This window comes from Hyperolius riggenbachi, chromosome 11, assembly GCF_040937935.1.
Source record: "Hyperolius riggenbachi isolate aHypRig1 chromosome 11, aHypRig1.pri, whole genome shotgun sequence".
NCBI classification, from domain to species: Eukaryota; Metazoa; Chordata; class Amphibia; order Anura; family Hyperoliidae; genus Hyperolius; species Hyperolius riggenbachi.
This window is the reverse complement of record NC_090656.1, coordinates 250,556,233-250,572,901: the sequence shown is the minus strand read 5'-3', so window position 1 is coordinate 250,572,901 and position 16,669 is coordinate 250,556,233.

Here is a 16,669-nt window from a genome sequence, read left to right as displayed (position 1 = left end):
TTAAGGGTTAATAGCAAAGCCCCCTTAAATGCTAAGAGCCTCAAATTTGGAGAATATATTAAGGAGATCAGGAGAAATAAGAGGAAAATTTTTTTTTTTTCAAAAAGACCTTATATTTTTTTAAAGGAGGAGCTGTAGTGATTTTGGATAAATCCAGCTATATTCAAGAAGCAAACAGACAGCTCTCCAACAACACCTACTACAAAAGACTAGAAACAAACCCCACGCTACAATACTCAAGGGAATTGAAGAATATGCTTAATGATCTTTCCTCAAAATCATCTAACATACTTACATTAATACCAGCTAATCCTAAAATAGGCACCTTCTACATCTTACCAAAAATACACAAAGAAGGAAATCCAGGTCGTCCTATTATCTCTGGTTTGGGGACACTAACAGAAAAGATATCTGGTTGGGTAGATAACATTCTTAAACCCATGGTAAGGAATACAGCCAGCTACATCCAGGACACCACTGACCTTCTTAACAAATTGACTGCCATGGGTCCAATCCCAGAGGGTGCTATCCTGGCTACAATGGATGTTGAATCCCTTTATACCAACATTCCACACGAGGACAGTATTGCAGCTTGTCAACATTTCCTTCAGTTGAATGATCTACCAACAGAGCCCACACTACAACTTATCAGGTATATACTAACTCATAACTATTTTTCATTTGGGAATGATATGTATCTACAGACAATGGGCAGTGCTATGGGAAGTAGGATGTCGCCCCAATATGCAAATTTGTTTATGGCCAGATTGGAGGAAAACTTCCTTTCAACTTGTGTAATTAAACCATGGGCTTACTTCAGATTTATATACGATATCCTATTAATCTGGACAGCATCACAGGAAGAATTAATCAGATTCCACAAAAACTTCTCAGAGTACCACAAGAACATCAAGTTAACGCTCAACTTTTCAACCTCCCATGTCAGTTTCCTGGATACCACAATTTATATACAAGATAGAATTTTACAAACATCCATATACCGTAAACCAACTGACCGGCATATTTACCTAAAATGGAAGAGTTTCCACCCGGAACACACCAAAAAATCTATTGTTTACAGCCAGGCTCTGAGGTATAACCGAATATGTTCTAATTCAGAGGACAGAGACAGACAACTTATGTCACTACGTAAAATATTCATAGATCAGGGATATCATCCACAAATCGTTGATGATCAAATACACAGAGCAACTTTAAAATCAAGAGAGGAACTGTTGAAGTACACCCCAAAGACTGAAAACAACAGAATCCCAATTGTGGTAACCTACAACCCAAAATTAAAGACACTGAGGAAGATATCAAAAGCCCTACAACCAATACTCCATAAAGACAAACGCCTGAAGGATGTTTTTCCTGATTTACCACTGCTTGCTTTCAGACAACCTCCCAATTTGAGACAAATGATTATCAGAAGTGCATTATCTACACCAAATACTCCAGGCACATTACCCTGCAATAACACAAGGTGTGAGACCTGCCCTTATATCTTGAGCACAAGCCAAATACAAATACCAAACTCACAGAAATATCATCAAATATCAGACCAATTTTCCTGTGAATCATCCAATGTTGTATACATGATACGCTGCATGAAATGCCCCTCAAGAGGAATCTATATAGGAGAAACAGGACAAAAACTGCGCACAAGAAAGAACCATCACCGCTTTAAAATTAATGAGGGTAAAATGGACACACCAGTGGTCCAACACTTCTGTGAACCAGGACACAGCATGCAAGATCTAAAAGTACTTGTTCTTAAGGGTAACTTCAAAAATGAACAAGCAAGAAAGATTTCTGAGTACAAATTTATGAAAATGTTCAAGACATTAACAGAAGGTTTAAATTGTGGAACAGGATTCATGACACCTTATGTAACATGATTGATTTGGCTTCATGATCTTCAGAAACCTGCTGGATTTCATGTTTGCTTGCATAAGCTCACTGGCTCCAGCCTGCTGATCACCTGACATCTAACTGCTAAACAGCAACCAGTACAACTGCCATCTTCGTGTTTACCATTTATCTGCATCAGTGTTTTACTTCAGCTTACATCTGGAAATATGCCTGAAGAAGGGGACTAGATCCCAGAAAGCTTGCATCATTTAACTCTATTAGTTAGCCATTAAAAGATATTATTTCTTACAAAACGTTGTTTTTTTTTTACCTATATATATAGTTTTTGAGAAAATCGATGTTAAAGTTTCAAAGTAAAAATGTATACATTTAAAAACCCGCCGACTTTAACGGTTAATAGCAAAGCCTGCTTAAAGTTTAGGAACACCAAATTCCTAGGGTATATTAAGGGGATCAGTGGGAATAAGAGGAAAAATTTTTTTTTCAAAAAGACCTTATAGTTTTTGAGAAAATCGATTTTTAAGTTTCAAGGGCAAAAATGTCTTTTAAATGCGGAAAATGTCAGTTTTTTTTGCACAGGTAACAATAGTGTATTATTTTCATAGATTCCCCCAAGTGGGAAGAGTTTTACTTACTTCGTTCTGAGTGTGGGAAATATAAAAAAAAAACGACGTGGGGTCCCCCCTCCCAGACCTCTTTAACCCCTTGTCCCCCATGCAGGCTGGGATAGCCAGAATGCGGAGCACCGGCCGCGTGGGGCTCCGCACCCTGACTATACCAGCCCGCATGGTCCATGGATTGGGGGGTCTCGGAAGGGGAGGGGCAGCCAAGCTTTCCCCTCCCCCTCCGAGCCCTTGTCCAATCCAAGGACAAGGGGCTCTTCTCCACCTCCGATGGGCGGTGGAGGTGGAGGCCGCGATTTCCTGGGTGGGGGGTTCATGGTGGAATCTGGGAGTCCCCTTTAAAAAGGGGTCCCCCAGATGCCCACCCCCCCCCTCCCAGGAGAAATGAGTATAGAGGTACTTGTACCCCTTACCCATTTCCTTTAAGAGTTAAAAGTAAATAAACACACAAACACATAGAAAAAGTATTTTAATTGAACAAAAAACATAACCACGAAAAAAGTCCTTTAATATTCTTAATTAACCATTAATACTTACCTGTCCCTTTAAATAAATGATCCCACGCAATAGCCTCGGAAATGTTCTATCAGTTACAATGTAACAAAGTTATTACAATGTAAAAACTTTGTTACATTGTAACTACGCCGCACCCGACGTCACTCGCCGCCGCCGCATACGCGTCTGCGCTGCACGGACCCGACAGAGCTCTGAGCTATATAGCTCAGAGCTCTGAGAAGCATCTTTGTATTTGGGCTCCAAGGAGCCCCATTGGTCCTTAGCAGACCAATGGGGTTCCTTCTGATTTGAAGGAACCCCATTGGTCTGCTAAGGACCAATGGGGCTCCTTGGAGCCCAAATACAAAGATGCTTCTCAGAGCTCTGAGCTATATAGCTCAGAGCAGGGCCGGGCCGAGGCATAGGCTGGAGAGGCTCCAGCCTCAGGGCGCAGCGTCGGAGAGGGCGCACAATTCATTTAGTTGTCATTCCTAATTGTGTATGAAGCAGAAAGAAATAAGAAAAGGGGATACATAGCAGTGGCTGCTAGCCAGATAACTAGATATTAAGGTGTTGGGGAGGTTGTGGGCCCTGTGGCGCCTCTTAGTCTAATAGCAATCAGTGTGTGACGGCTGGGGTGGAGGGATGGAGGGGCGCACTTTGGTGTCTCAGCCTTGGGTGCTGGAGGACCTTGTCCCTGCTCTGGCTCAGAGCTCTGTCGGGTCCGTGCAGCGCAGACGCGTATGCGGCGGCGGCGAGTGACGTCGGGTGCGGCGTAGTTACAATGTAACAAAGTTGTTACATTGTAATAACTTTGTTACATTGTAACTGATAGAACATTTCCGAGGCTATTGCGTGGGATCATTTATTTAAAGGGACAGGTAAGTATTAATGGTTAATTAAGAATATTAAAGGACTTTTTTCGTGGTTATGTTTTTTGTTCAATTAAAATACTTTTTCTATGTGTTTGTGTGTTTATTTACTTTTAACTCTTAAAGGAAATGGGTAAGGGGTACAAGTACCTCTATACTCATTTCTCCTGGGAGGGGGGGGGTGGGCATCTGGGGGACCCCTTTTTAAAGGGGACTCCCAGATTCCACCATGAACCCCCCACCCAGGAAATCGCGGCCTCCACCTCCACCGCCCATCGGAGGTGGAGAAGAGCCCCTTGTCCTTGGATTGGACAAGGGCTCGGAGGGGGAGGGGAAAGCTTGGCTGCCCCTCCCCTTCCGAGACCCCCCAATCCATGGACCATGCGGGCTGGTATAGTCAGGGTGCGGAGCCCCACGCGGCCGGTGCTCCGCATTCTGGCTATCCCAGCCTGCATGGGGGACAAGGGGTTAAAGAGGTCTGGGAGGGGGGACCCCACGTCGTTTTTTTTTTATATTTCCCACACTCAGAACGAAGTAAGTAAAACTCTTCCCACTTGGGGGAATCTATGAAAATAATACACTATTGTTACCTGTGCAAAAAAACTGACATTTTCCGCATTTAAAAGACATTTTTGCCCTTGAAACTTAAAAATCGATTTTCTCAAAAACTATAAGGTCTTTTTGAAAAAAAAATTTTTCCTCTTATTCCCACTGATCCCCTTAATATACCCTAGGAATTTGGTGTTCCTAAACTTTAAAGGGGAACTGAAGAGAGAGGTATATGGAGGCTGTCATGTTTATTTCCTTGTAATCAATACCAGTTGCCTGGCAGCCCTGCTGGTCTATTTCTCTGCAGTAGTATCTGATTAAAACCAGAAACAAGCATGCAGCTAGTCTTGTCAGATCAGACTTATAAGTCTGAATCACTGAAACACCTGATCTGCTGCATGCTTGTTCAGGGGCTATGGCTAATAGTATTAGAGGCAGAGGATCAGCAGGGCTGCCAGGTAACTGGTATTGTCTAAAAGGAAATAAACATGACAGCCTCCATATACCTCTCTCTTCAGTTCCCCTTTAAGCAGGCTTTGCTATTAACCGTTAAAGTCGGCGGGTTTTTAAATGTATACATTTTTACTTTGAAACTTTAACATCGATTTTCTCAAAAACTATAAGGTCTTTTTGAAAAAAAATGTTTTCCTCTTATTCCTCCTGATCTCCTTAATATATTCTCCAAATTTGAGGCTCTTAGCATTTAAAGGGGCTTTGCTATTAACCCTTAAAGTCGGCGGCTTTTTTATATTATACGGAGCGTTACGGTTTAACGCGAAATTACGGTAGCGTTTAATGCGAAATTACGGCATGAACAAATAACCATTGTAATGCGAAAATTACGCGGAAATTACGCTTACGCGAAATTTCGCGAAATCCTTCTTCATTACGATTATGTACTTACGGCCATAATCGTAATTACACTAATTACGCGAAATTTCGCGAAATCGTAATTAGGTCATTACGCTCATCTCTACTCACATGAGGCAATGAAGAGTTCTTTCCCATCAATGTGTGGAGAAACGTCAGAATGTCTGTGCTGAGGTCAATGGAAATAAATGCAGCGAATGTACAGCACAGGTCAGAGTGTCCGCGTCACCACAGTGCTTCGTCAATGCTGCAATTCCAGCATTAACTCATTTCAGATAGAGTGACTAGACGTCCCGGATTGCCCGGGACGCGTCCCGGATTCGGGGTCCGCTGTCCCAGGCTTAATGAGGTCCCGGGAAACGTCCCGCTTTCAGCAGCGGGACCTCCCGACCTCGGGACTCTGGCCACTCTCTCCTCATGAACTGGCAGCGGCGTCTATAGACACCGTGCCAGTTCATTGCCTGCAGCCCCGCTCCAGTCTCCTCTTCCGGTGTCTGTTCCGACACCGGCAGGCGAGCAGGGCTACGGCAAGATGGCTGCCGAAGCCCTGTACTGGAAACTATTTGTGTCTCCAGTACAGGGCTTCGGGCGCCATCTTGCCGTAGCCCTGTCAGCGCGGGAGATATGCAGGGGGAAGGTGGTCCTGGGAGGAGCGCACCAGAGTCCGGAGACTTCTGCCAGGTGAGTAAATGCTTTTTTTCCAGGTTAACTTTGCCCGCATTGCGTTTCTTGTCTGGTGAAATGTTTGCCCGCATTGCGTTTCTTTTCTGGTGAAATGTTTGCCCACATTACGTTTCTTTTCTGGTGAAATGTTTGCCCGCAGTGCATTTCTTTTCTGGTGAAATGTTTGCCCGCATTGCGTTTCTTTTCTGATGAAATGTTTGCCCGCATTGCGTTTCTTTTCTGGTGAAATGTTTGCCCGCATTGCGTTTCTTTTCTGGTGAAATATTTGCCCGCATTGCGTTTCTTTTCTGGTGAAATGTTTGCCCGCATTGCGTTTCTTTTCTGGTGAAATGTTTGCCCGCATTACGTTTCTTTTCTGGTGAAATGTTTGCTCGCATTGCGTTAATTTTCTGGTGAAATGTTTGCCCGCATTGCGTTTCTTTTCTGGTGAAATGTTTGCCCGCATTGCATTAATTTTCTGGTGAAATGTTTGCCCGCATTGCGTTTATTTTCTGGTGAAATGTTTGCCCGCATTGCGTTTATTTTGTACTGACATGTTGCCCGCATTGCGTTTATTTTGTACTGACATGTTTGCCCGCATTGCGTTTATTTTGTACTGACATGTTTGCCCGCATTGCGTTTATTGTCTGGTGAAATGTTTGCCCGCATTGCGTTTCTTTTCTGGTGAAATGTTTGCCCACATTACGTTTCTTTTCTGGTGAAATGTTTGCCCGCAGTGCATTTCTTTTCTGGTGAAATGTTTGCCCGCATTGCGTTTCTTTTCTGATGAAATGTTTGCCCGCATTGCGTTTCTTTTCTGGTGAAATGTTTGCCCGCATTGCGTTTCTTTTCTGGTGAAATATTTGCCCGCATTGCGTTTCTTTTCTGGTGAAATGTTTGCCCGCATTGCGTTTCTTTTCTGGTGAAATGTTTGCCCGCATTACGTTTCTTTTCTGGTGAAATGTTTGCTCGCATTGCGTTAATTTTCTGGTGAAATGTTTGCCCGCATTGCGTTTCTTTTCTGGTGAAATGTTTGCCCGCATTGCATTAATTTTCTGGTGAAATGTTTGCCCGCATTGCGTTTATTTTCTGGTGAAATGTTTGCCCGCATTGCGTTTATTTTGTACTGACATGTTGCCCGCATTGCGTTTATTTTCTGGTGAAATGTTTGCCTGCATTGCGTTTATTTTATACTGATATGTTGCTCGCATTGCGTTTATTTTGTACTGACATGTTTGCCCATTGCGTTTATTTTGTACTGACATGTTTGCCCATTGCGTTTATTTTCTGGTGTCCGGGGTAACTGTTACTGCATTTATTATTTAATGGTCATAGATGGCTATGTTTGCTGCTTTGTGGTACGGTATACTATTAGCATCACACAGTTTCTGCACACCCATGATGCAAAGTCTCGTTTGACCACATCATGGCGTAAACACTGCTTTCATATGCCTCGCTGTTACATCATTACGTTAGCTCCGCCCATACAATGGCATGACCACGCCCATTTTTAGCCACGGCGCAGCCCCCTCCCCCCCCAGTCTTCGTTGCTGTGCGCTCCACAGTCCTCCCCACTTTTCGCCGCGGCGCGCTGTGCGTGCCGCCCCCCCCCCACCCCCCTCCCCGTCCCAGGTTGGACCCACAAAAATCTGGTCACTCTATTTCAGACCAACAGCTCTGGTCCCTTTAAAGGAGAACTGTAGTGAGAGTGATATGGAGGCTGCCATATTTATTTCCTTTTAAACAATACCTTTTCCCTGCAATTCCTGGCAGCCCTGCTGGTCTATTTGGCTAACACCAGAAACAAGCATGCAGCTAATCTTGTCAGATCTGACAATAATTTTTAGAATCACCGGATCTGCTGCATGCTTGTTCGGGGTCTATATAAAAGTATCAGAGGCAGAGGATCAGCAGGAAAGCCAGGCAACTGGTATTGCTTAAAGGGAAGGTCCAAGCAATGTCCCTCGCCGCAGCTCTGCTCTCCGCCGCTGCCTCCCGATCCCGACGGTGCCTCGCCATGTGTCCTCTACTGCGCTTGCGCGAGCGGCGCTGTCAATCACCTCCACATGGTCTGGAGCGTACTGTGCAGTCACAGAAATACTTTAAGTAGTTTAAATTAAGATCAGACATGTTGAAAACAATCGATCTGGCAGGTAAATCCGACAGAAAATGTTATTGTGTGTAGCTAGCATGAGTGTCTCCGCAGCCTGGCGCACCATGTGGTGTCTCTGGGCGTGGCCCTGCGCTGCGTGCTTATCTCTATCAGAGGCAGCTTATCTAGGCCTGTCATTCTGCTGCACCCTGTGGTGAATCACATATACTTGCTGCAACAGGACATTGTGAAACTGCATTATATCAACAACAGATTGTGTCATGTCCTTCCATTGTAGCACAAGACTCCCCAGGATACGTCAGTCTGGCCTTGTCACCGGGAGAAGCCTGTCACAAGGCGAAGGCGGTCCCGTGTACCCACTCACTGTGAGTAATGAGCGACACTGGAGAGCTTTACACAGCTGGCCACGCCCCACACTCTTAAAGTGGACCTGAACTCTTTAAAGAAAAATATTTCTTTGTTACAGCTGTTACAAATCCTGCAATAAATCTGCAGTATGTCTACTTCCTGCTTTCACGGAAGCAGACATATTGTTAACATTCTGAGCCTATCTGCCGTGGCAGTCAGCTGACAAGAGGAGAGATCTAATTATAACTTGTGATTAGTCACAAATGAGGGGGAATTAGACAGGCTTAACTCTGTAAATACATACAGGGTGCATTTTTAGGTTTTCCTTCTGTCCTGTGCAAGAGTTCAGGTCCACTTTAAATGACACACGATGCAAAAATAAACAAATGAAATAAACAATTGTATCTATCTTCCTTCTCCTAAAAAATGACTTTTTAAGATATTCCACAGTTTTATTTTATGTTTTTAAGTTTTAACTGTTTTATTGTTTTTGCTCAATGACACATTAATTGAAGTATGCCAGAGCTAAAATCTATGTACTATTGACCCTTTCTTTCTCTTCCCTGCTCTCAGAAGCTAGGAAAGTGTTTTATAGTTGGGATTTCTTATCAGTGAGGGTCACACCTTAGTCACTTCCTGTCTGAGTCAGGACTGAGTCAGCCACTTACATACCTGATATTTAACTCTTTTAGGCAGACAAAGAAAAAAAAGAACACAGCATTTTTATTTGTGTGCTAGGCACTGTACATACCCATGTCTATCTCATCATGTCACATGTCACCTCGGGTATCCTTTAAGTTAAAAAAAAAAGCAGTTTAACTTACCCAGGGCTTCCTGCAGCCCCCTAAAGGGTCCTTCCACGACCCTTTAGCCAGCAGCAGCGACCACCTCAAAGTTGGCAGGTCCTGGCCAGTCGGAAGCTACTCTGCATGTGTGGCCCAGAGCCCCGCCCACCCTGATCGTGCTCCTGTTTCTGGGCGTGCTCTGCACATGCGCAGTAGCGATTTTCCTGCAAAATGCTGCCATGCGCAGGGGCGGGATGAGGAGGTGCATGCCCAGCCAGCTTTGAGGAGGTCGCCACTGCTGGTTGGAGGGTCAAGGAAGGAAGGTACGGGCACAGGTTGCCTCGATCGATAATTTTCAGCATGTCCGATCTGCTTCTGATCGAGAAATTGATCAATTGTGTGCAGTCCTGATCTCAAAATCAATTGTTTTCTCAATCAGAAGCAGATCAGACATGTTGGAAATGATTGATCGATCCATTGATGTGGCGGGACAATTGCACTTTGTGTATAAGCCGTTTTAAAGAAGTGGAAACAGTGCTTTACCATTGGCAGTGTTGTCTTGTGCCATGCATCCATATATCTGTGTAAAGGTGCGCATACACTCAGGGCTGGTTCACACATGGGCGCTTTTCAGCGCATGCACAGTCGCACGAACCAGAACCCAATCGGGCTCGCTTTCTCTGACGTTGGGGCAGTGCTTCTGCACATGCACAGCTGTTTACAGGCCCGTGTTGACAGAGCTGGAAAGGGCTGGTGGATGAACAGTCCCAGTGGCGTAGCTAGAGATCATGGGGCCCCATAGCAAAACTCTCATGGGGCCCTAAGATATAGGCACTCTTAAAGAGACACTGAAGCGAAAAAAAAAATGAAATGATGATTTGTATGTGTAGTACAGCTGAGATATAAACCATTAGGAGCAGAGACATGAGTCTCATATTGTTTCCAGTACAGGAAGAGTTAAGAAACACTTTGTTATCTATGCAAAAAAGCCATTGAGCTCCACCATTTTCAAAGTCGTAGAGAGCTCTGTCTTCTGAAGCTTGTTATCTCAACTGTCAGTCATGTATTGTTTTTTTCTTCAGCAGAGGACAGGTCAATATTTCACAAGACTGCTCTGTGAAATCATTTAGAATGCAGAGTTATAAAAAAAAAAACACTATATAACTGGAAATAAAAATATGAGAATATTTTCTTTGCTACTAATCTTCTAGTAATTATTTATACTACATAACCAATTCAGTATATCATAATTTTTTTCACTTCAGCATATCTTTAACCTTTTCAGGACAACAGGCTTTACCCCCCTCCCCTAAAGAACAGGCTATTTTTTGTAAAATGGGCCACTGCAGCTTTAAGGCCAAGCTGCAGGGCCGCACAACACAGCACACAAGTGATTCCTTCCCCTTTTCTCCCCACCAACAGAGCTCTCTGCTGGTGGGGTGGTGGGGTCTGATTGCTACCAGGGCCGGATTTGTACTTTCCAGTGCCCTAGGCCTGCTGTCACCTACCGCACCTCCCCCGCCACCAACAAAAAACATTGTGTCCAACACTGACTAGCGATCATTGGTTTGAATGTACTCATTTCAGTTGTGCTGCTCAGCCCCCCATTCAGCCAAGAATCAGAGGATGCTCTGTCTGCTCAATAATTCCTGCAATGTGTGCTCCTGCCCGAAAGTGCACAGCAGCCAATAGTGTTCTGGGAATGCATACTTGAGAAATGACGCTGATATATGTACTTGTCAAGAATGCATAACACTATACTGGCGTTGGTTGCTGTGCACATCTGGGCAGGAGCAGAAAACTTGCGCAAGTCGCAAGTGGCCAGAGCATGCGCTGCTTCTTTGTCCTCTGTGCGACTGGCTGCAGTCATAGCCACATACAGGTGACAGGGAGCGTGAGTGGCCAGAGCATGCGCTGCTTCTTTGTCCTCTGCGACTGGCTGCAGTCAGAGCCACAAACAGGTAACAGGGAGCGCGAGTGGCCAGAGCATGCGCTGCTTCTTTGTCCTCTGTGCGACTGGCTGCAGTCAGAGCCACAAACAGGTGGCAGGGAGCGTGAGTGGCCAGAGCATGCGCTGCTTCTTTGTCCTCTGCGACTGGCTGCAGTCAGAGCCACAAACAGGTGACAGGGAGCGCGAGTGGCCAGAGCATGCACTGCTTTGTCCTCTGTGCGACTGGCTGCAGTCGGAGCCACAAACAGGTGACAGGGAGCGCGAGTGGCCAGAGCATGCGCTGCTTCTTTGTCCTCTGTGCGACTGGCTGCAGTCAGAGCCACAGACAGGTGGCAGGGAGCGCGAGTGGCCAGAGCATGCACTGCTTCTTTGTCCTCTGTGCGACTGGCTGCAGTCAGAGCCACAGACAGGTGGCAGGGCAGTGCGAGTGGCCAGAGCATGCGCTGCTTCTTTGTCCTCTGTGTGACTGGCTGCAGTCAGAGCCACAGACAGGTGACAGGGAGTGTGAGTGGCCAGAGCATGCGCTGCTTCTTTGTCCTCTGTGCGACTGGCTGCAGTCAGAGCCACAGACAGGTGGCAGGGATCGCGAGTGGCCAGAGCATGCGCTGCTTCTTTGTCCTCTGTGCGACTGGCTGCAGTCAGAGCCACAGACAGGTGACAGGAAGTGCGAGTGGCCAGAGCATGCGCTGCTTTTTTGTCCTCTGTGAGACTGGCTGCAGTCGGAGCCACATACAGGTGGCAGGGAGCGTGAGTGGCCAGAGCATGCACTGCTTCTTTGTCCTCTGAGCGACTGGCTGCAGTCAGAGCCACACACAGGTGACAGGACCGCTCAATGGAGAGAAGCCCATTCAAAACAGAGAACAGGTAAGTAGCAAACATCCTGTCAAGACCCACTTTGGATGTTTGGTTGTAATTAGAGCGGACCTGAACTCAGAACTTCCTCTCTGCTCTAAAAGATACACAACAACATAATAACCTTTAAAGAAAAACATTTCTTTGTTACAGCTGATACAAATCCTGCAATAAATCGGCAGTGTCTACTTCCTGCTTTCATGGAAGCAGACATATTGTTAACATCCTATGCTTTCAAATGAGCTTAGATGTTGTGGCAGTCAGGGGACACAGGGGAGAGATGAAATTACAACTTCAGATTAGACACAGATGAGGGGGAATTACACAGGCTCTCTAAAACATACAAGGTGGATGTTTCTCTGTTTTCCTTCTGTCCTGTGCAAGAGTTCAGCTCCACTTTAAAGCATCTGAATGATATTTATTTATATTTGCTGAAAAATCTATGCATCTCTTTTAAATGCTGAATGTACATATGGTGGTTTGCTCTAACATATTGACAGTACACAGGAACAAAGTCTGAAGAACGCTTATTAGCAGAAAGCTTACTCTTTTTCTTTTAAGCCAATAAATGGTATCATCCTGATTCAAAACTCTCTGCTTTCGCTGATGGCTAAGATGGTACAATGCTCTACTGCTACAGGAAAGGAGAAGGATGCCAAACCATACACACTAGCATAGAGGTAGTAACAGCTCAGGTGACAGTGACAGTTTAGCAATGAAAGGGAAGCAAACAGCATTTTTATTCCTGCAGTTCTCATAGATGGTCGGAGCTGACGGACAGAAAATGAGTCAGGAGAGAGTTAACTGAGACCACTGCTGGCTAGGAAGAAAAAAAAACCTAAAGCCATAAATTTAGGTAGACTAGAGATAAGAAAGTGTAATATATAGCTGCTGGGGTCAGTGTCACAGCTGTAAAAGAGAAAGTGAAGAAACTAGCAGATGTTTGGGAATGCCTGCATTAAAACTTAGCGGAAATTAGTTCTATCTGCTTTGTAATGTAAATCCCTGGCATTTCTCACATCAACTTGTATGTCCATCATACAGAGGAATGGATCATCAGGTGAGGTGACAGCAGATGTTGATTGTCATAACACACCAGGAATTGTGAGAGAGAGACTTGCTGGAATTGGGGAACTCTGGAATTCAGCTATTAGTGCAGAGCAGGGCGCTGGCTGGCTGCGATGCGGGACAAGAAGAGGTGATTAATTTTGACATATGACCTCTTCTCTCTCCAAGTCATGCCACCCTTCTTATTTTAACCCCCTCGGCCATGGCCTTTGTGGCTTTCCAAAAAATACGGCCCTGATCAGGGGCGTAACTAGAAATCACTGGGCCCCCCTGTGAATATTTGGATGGGCCCCCCCCCCCCCCCATAGGTGCCAAATAATCGTAATGGGGCAGCGTTTCACTGTAAATTAATTGTAAAGTGGGCAGCATTTTACCAGACAATCGTAATGTGGGCCAGAAAATCGTAATGTGGGCAGAGTTCACCAGAAAATCGTAATGTGGGCCTTTAGAAAATCATAATGTGGGCAGAGTTCACCAGAAAATCGTAATGTGGGCAGAGTTCACCAGAAAATCGTAATGTGGGCACCAGTCACCAGAAAATCGTAACGTGAGCAGCAGTCACCAGAAAATTGTAACGTGAGCAGCAGTCACCAGACAATCGTAATGTGGGCAGCGTTCACCAGAATATCGTAATGTGGGCAGCAGACACCAGAAAATCGCAATGTGGGCAGCAGTCACCTGAAAATCGTAATGTGGGCAGCAGTCACCAGAAAATCGCAATGTGGGCAGCAGACACCTGAAAATCGCAATGTGGGCAGCAGACACCTGAAAATCATAATGTGGGCAGCAGTGACCAGAAAATCGTAATGTAGGCAGCAGACACCTGAAAATCGCAATGTGGGCAGCAGACACCAGAAAATCGTAATGTGGGCAGCAGTGACCAGAAAATCGTAATGTGGGTAGCAGTGACCAGAAAATCGTAATGTGGGCAGCAGGCACCTGAAAATCGTAATGTGGGCAGCAGACACCTGAAAATCGCAATGTGGGCAGCAGACACCTGAAAATCACAATGTGGGCAGCAGACACCTGAAAATCACAATGTGGGCAGCAGACACCAGAAAATCGCAATGTGGGCAGCAGACACCTGAAAATCGTAATGTGGGCAGCAGACACTAGAAATAAAAATGCACCTGTGAAAAAAAAACCAATTCACTTACCTGACAGAAGTCTCCTCTCCCAGCTTCTGGCTCGCAGCTCCCCGAGTGATCCTGCAGCACATCTCCCGCGCTGACAGGCAGAGTGCAGGGCTACAGCAAGATGGCTGCCGAAGCCCTGTACTAGAGACACAAATAGTCTCCAGTGTAGGGCTTCTTCGGCGGCCATCTTGCCGTAGCCCTGCTCTGCCTGCCGGAGACTATGCAGGCTGCTGGAGCGGGGCAGCGGGGAATGAACTGGCGCAGCGTCTATTAGACGCTGCGGGGAATGAAGCACCTTGCTGGGGGGTCCAGAGCAGCGCTCCCCTCACGCACAGTGAGCGGGCCCCAGAGCAGCCCCGGGACCCCCTGCGGCTGAGGGGGTCGCATCCCCGGTAGGTACGCCGGTGGCCCTGATTGCTACCCCAATGTTTATTTTTTGCTATAAATATTTGTTTTATTTTTGGATAAAAATGTGTCTTTTTTATATTGTATGTACTACCCCCTCCCTCAGCCTATGACAGCCGATCACCGCAGAGACTCGGGAGGGGACAGCCGTGTCACACCTGCAAACTGAAGCCCCAGGACTTTACGCCGCTCGGCGTTAGGTGGTCCTGGGGCTGCTGCTGCGGCCACGCCGGTCGGTGTGACGCGGTTGGCAAGCAGTTAAGCCAGGGGTCCCCAAACTTTTTTAGTCAAGGGCTGGGTCAACATACTTTGCTGGGGGGGGGGGGGGGGGGGGGGGGGGGGGAGTGTACATAAAATGATGTAGGAAAAATTACATTGAACCTAGGTAGTGTAAACAGCGCCTGAAACACCCCCCCCCCCCCCCCACACACACACACACACACAAAGCAATCAGTATTCAAAATACAGGCCAAAAAGTTCAAAATACATACTGCATTTTCGAAAGTCCCCCCAAAACAAACCCCTTTCCCCAGTAATTGCAAGGGCTGCAAATTATCCACCCCCACACACGCGCACACACACTGTTTTTATATTACATCTAACCCCCCCCCCCCACACCGCTATTTATTTATTTATTGTATTTATAAAGCGCCAACATATTACTCACCACTACTACCACAATGTTTTTGCGCACCAGACAGTGAAGCATACCCAGGTGACAACCTGCCATACAATTGGACAGCAGTGCCACCTAATGCAGAATTGGATTGGAAGCCAGCGAATGACTCCTTGCTGGCTTCCATGTGGAAACGTGTTGCCAGCGCTGCTGACCGCATCTATAAGTAATACATTTTGTGCGTGGAGGGCCGGTAAAAAAGCCTCAGGGGGGCGCACTCGGCCCGCGGGCCTTAGTTTGAGGACCATTGAGTTAAGCATTGCCATCTGCCCCTACCCTATAGATATGAGTTAATTGGTCAATTTACATTCTCATGCACTCAGCTCTGCATATACAGTAGATTTATGTATTTCTCTACTGAAAAATGTGTTTAATTGATTCTGAAACTTTATTCCTATCCTTCAAATTGATATATTTGTTATTTTTAAATGTTAATGTGAAGGAAAATGAGTCAGGATAGAAAGGACCAGTGTAGTTTGAATAATAAAACAACATATTTTTCTTATGAAATCATTATTTCAGGGGTGCCCATTAGGTTAGCTCGCAAAGGGCTTATGGTAGATGCCGACCCCACCACATTTTCCATTCAAAAGTTGAAGAGAAATCGAGAGCCCAATATGGTGTAGTATGTCAAAATTGATTGGATAAATGAAACAGTGAGATGGTAATACTCACAAACACGGGTTACCACCTAGGTAACCACTCATTAGGCAGGTGAGGAGATTAGACCTGTCCTCACTCAGGATTAAGAAGTTGCTCTCTGTAGATAGGAAGAAAGGGGGTAGATCACCCCTCCACCTGGGGTGGACTCAAATATATTGGTAGGTGAACAGAGGCGCCAGAAGGATAAAAGTACATAACATTTTTTAAAAATTGCTGGGAGGAAGTGGTGGACTCGCCTCCGTTAAAGCAGACACCAAGGACTGTAAATGTATAGATATACACATTTATTGAAAATACCCCAAAGATGCAACGCGTTTCGCGGGCACAGCCCACTTCTTCAGGCAATAAGCAGGGGATAAACAACAGCAATTCAGTTATAGCAAGACAGAGGTGCTCTGCTTGCGATAACTGAATTGCTGTTGTTTATCCCCTGCTTATTGCCTGAAGAAGTGGGCTGTGCCCGCGAAACGCGTTGCATCTTTGGGGTATTTTCAATAAATGTGTATATCTATACATTTACAGTCCTTGGTGTCTGCTTTAACGGAGGCGAGTCCACCACTTCCTCCCAGCAATTTTTTAAAAATTTTATGTACTTTTATCCTTCTGGCGCCTCTGTTCACCTACCAATACATTTTCCATTCAGTATATACAAGAGTGCTCCTAAAATTGTACATAGGTAGATCATATTGACTTGCTAATTTTTTAAAGTAGCTCACAAGGCGAAA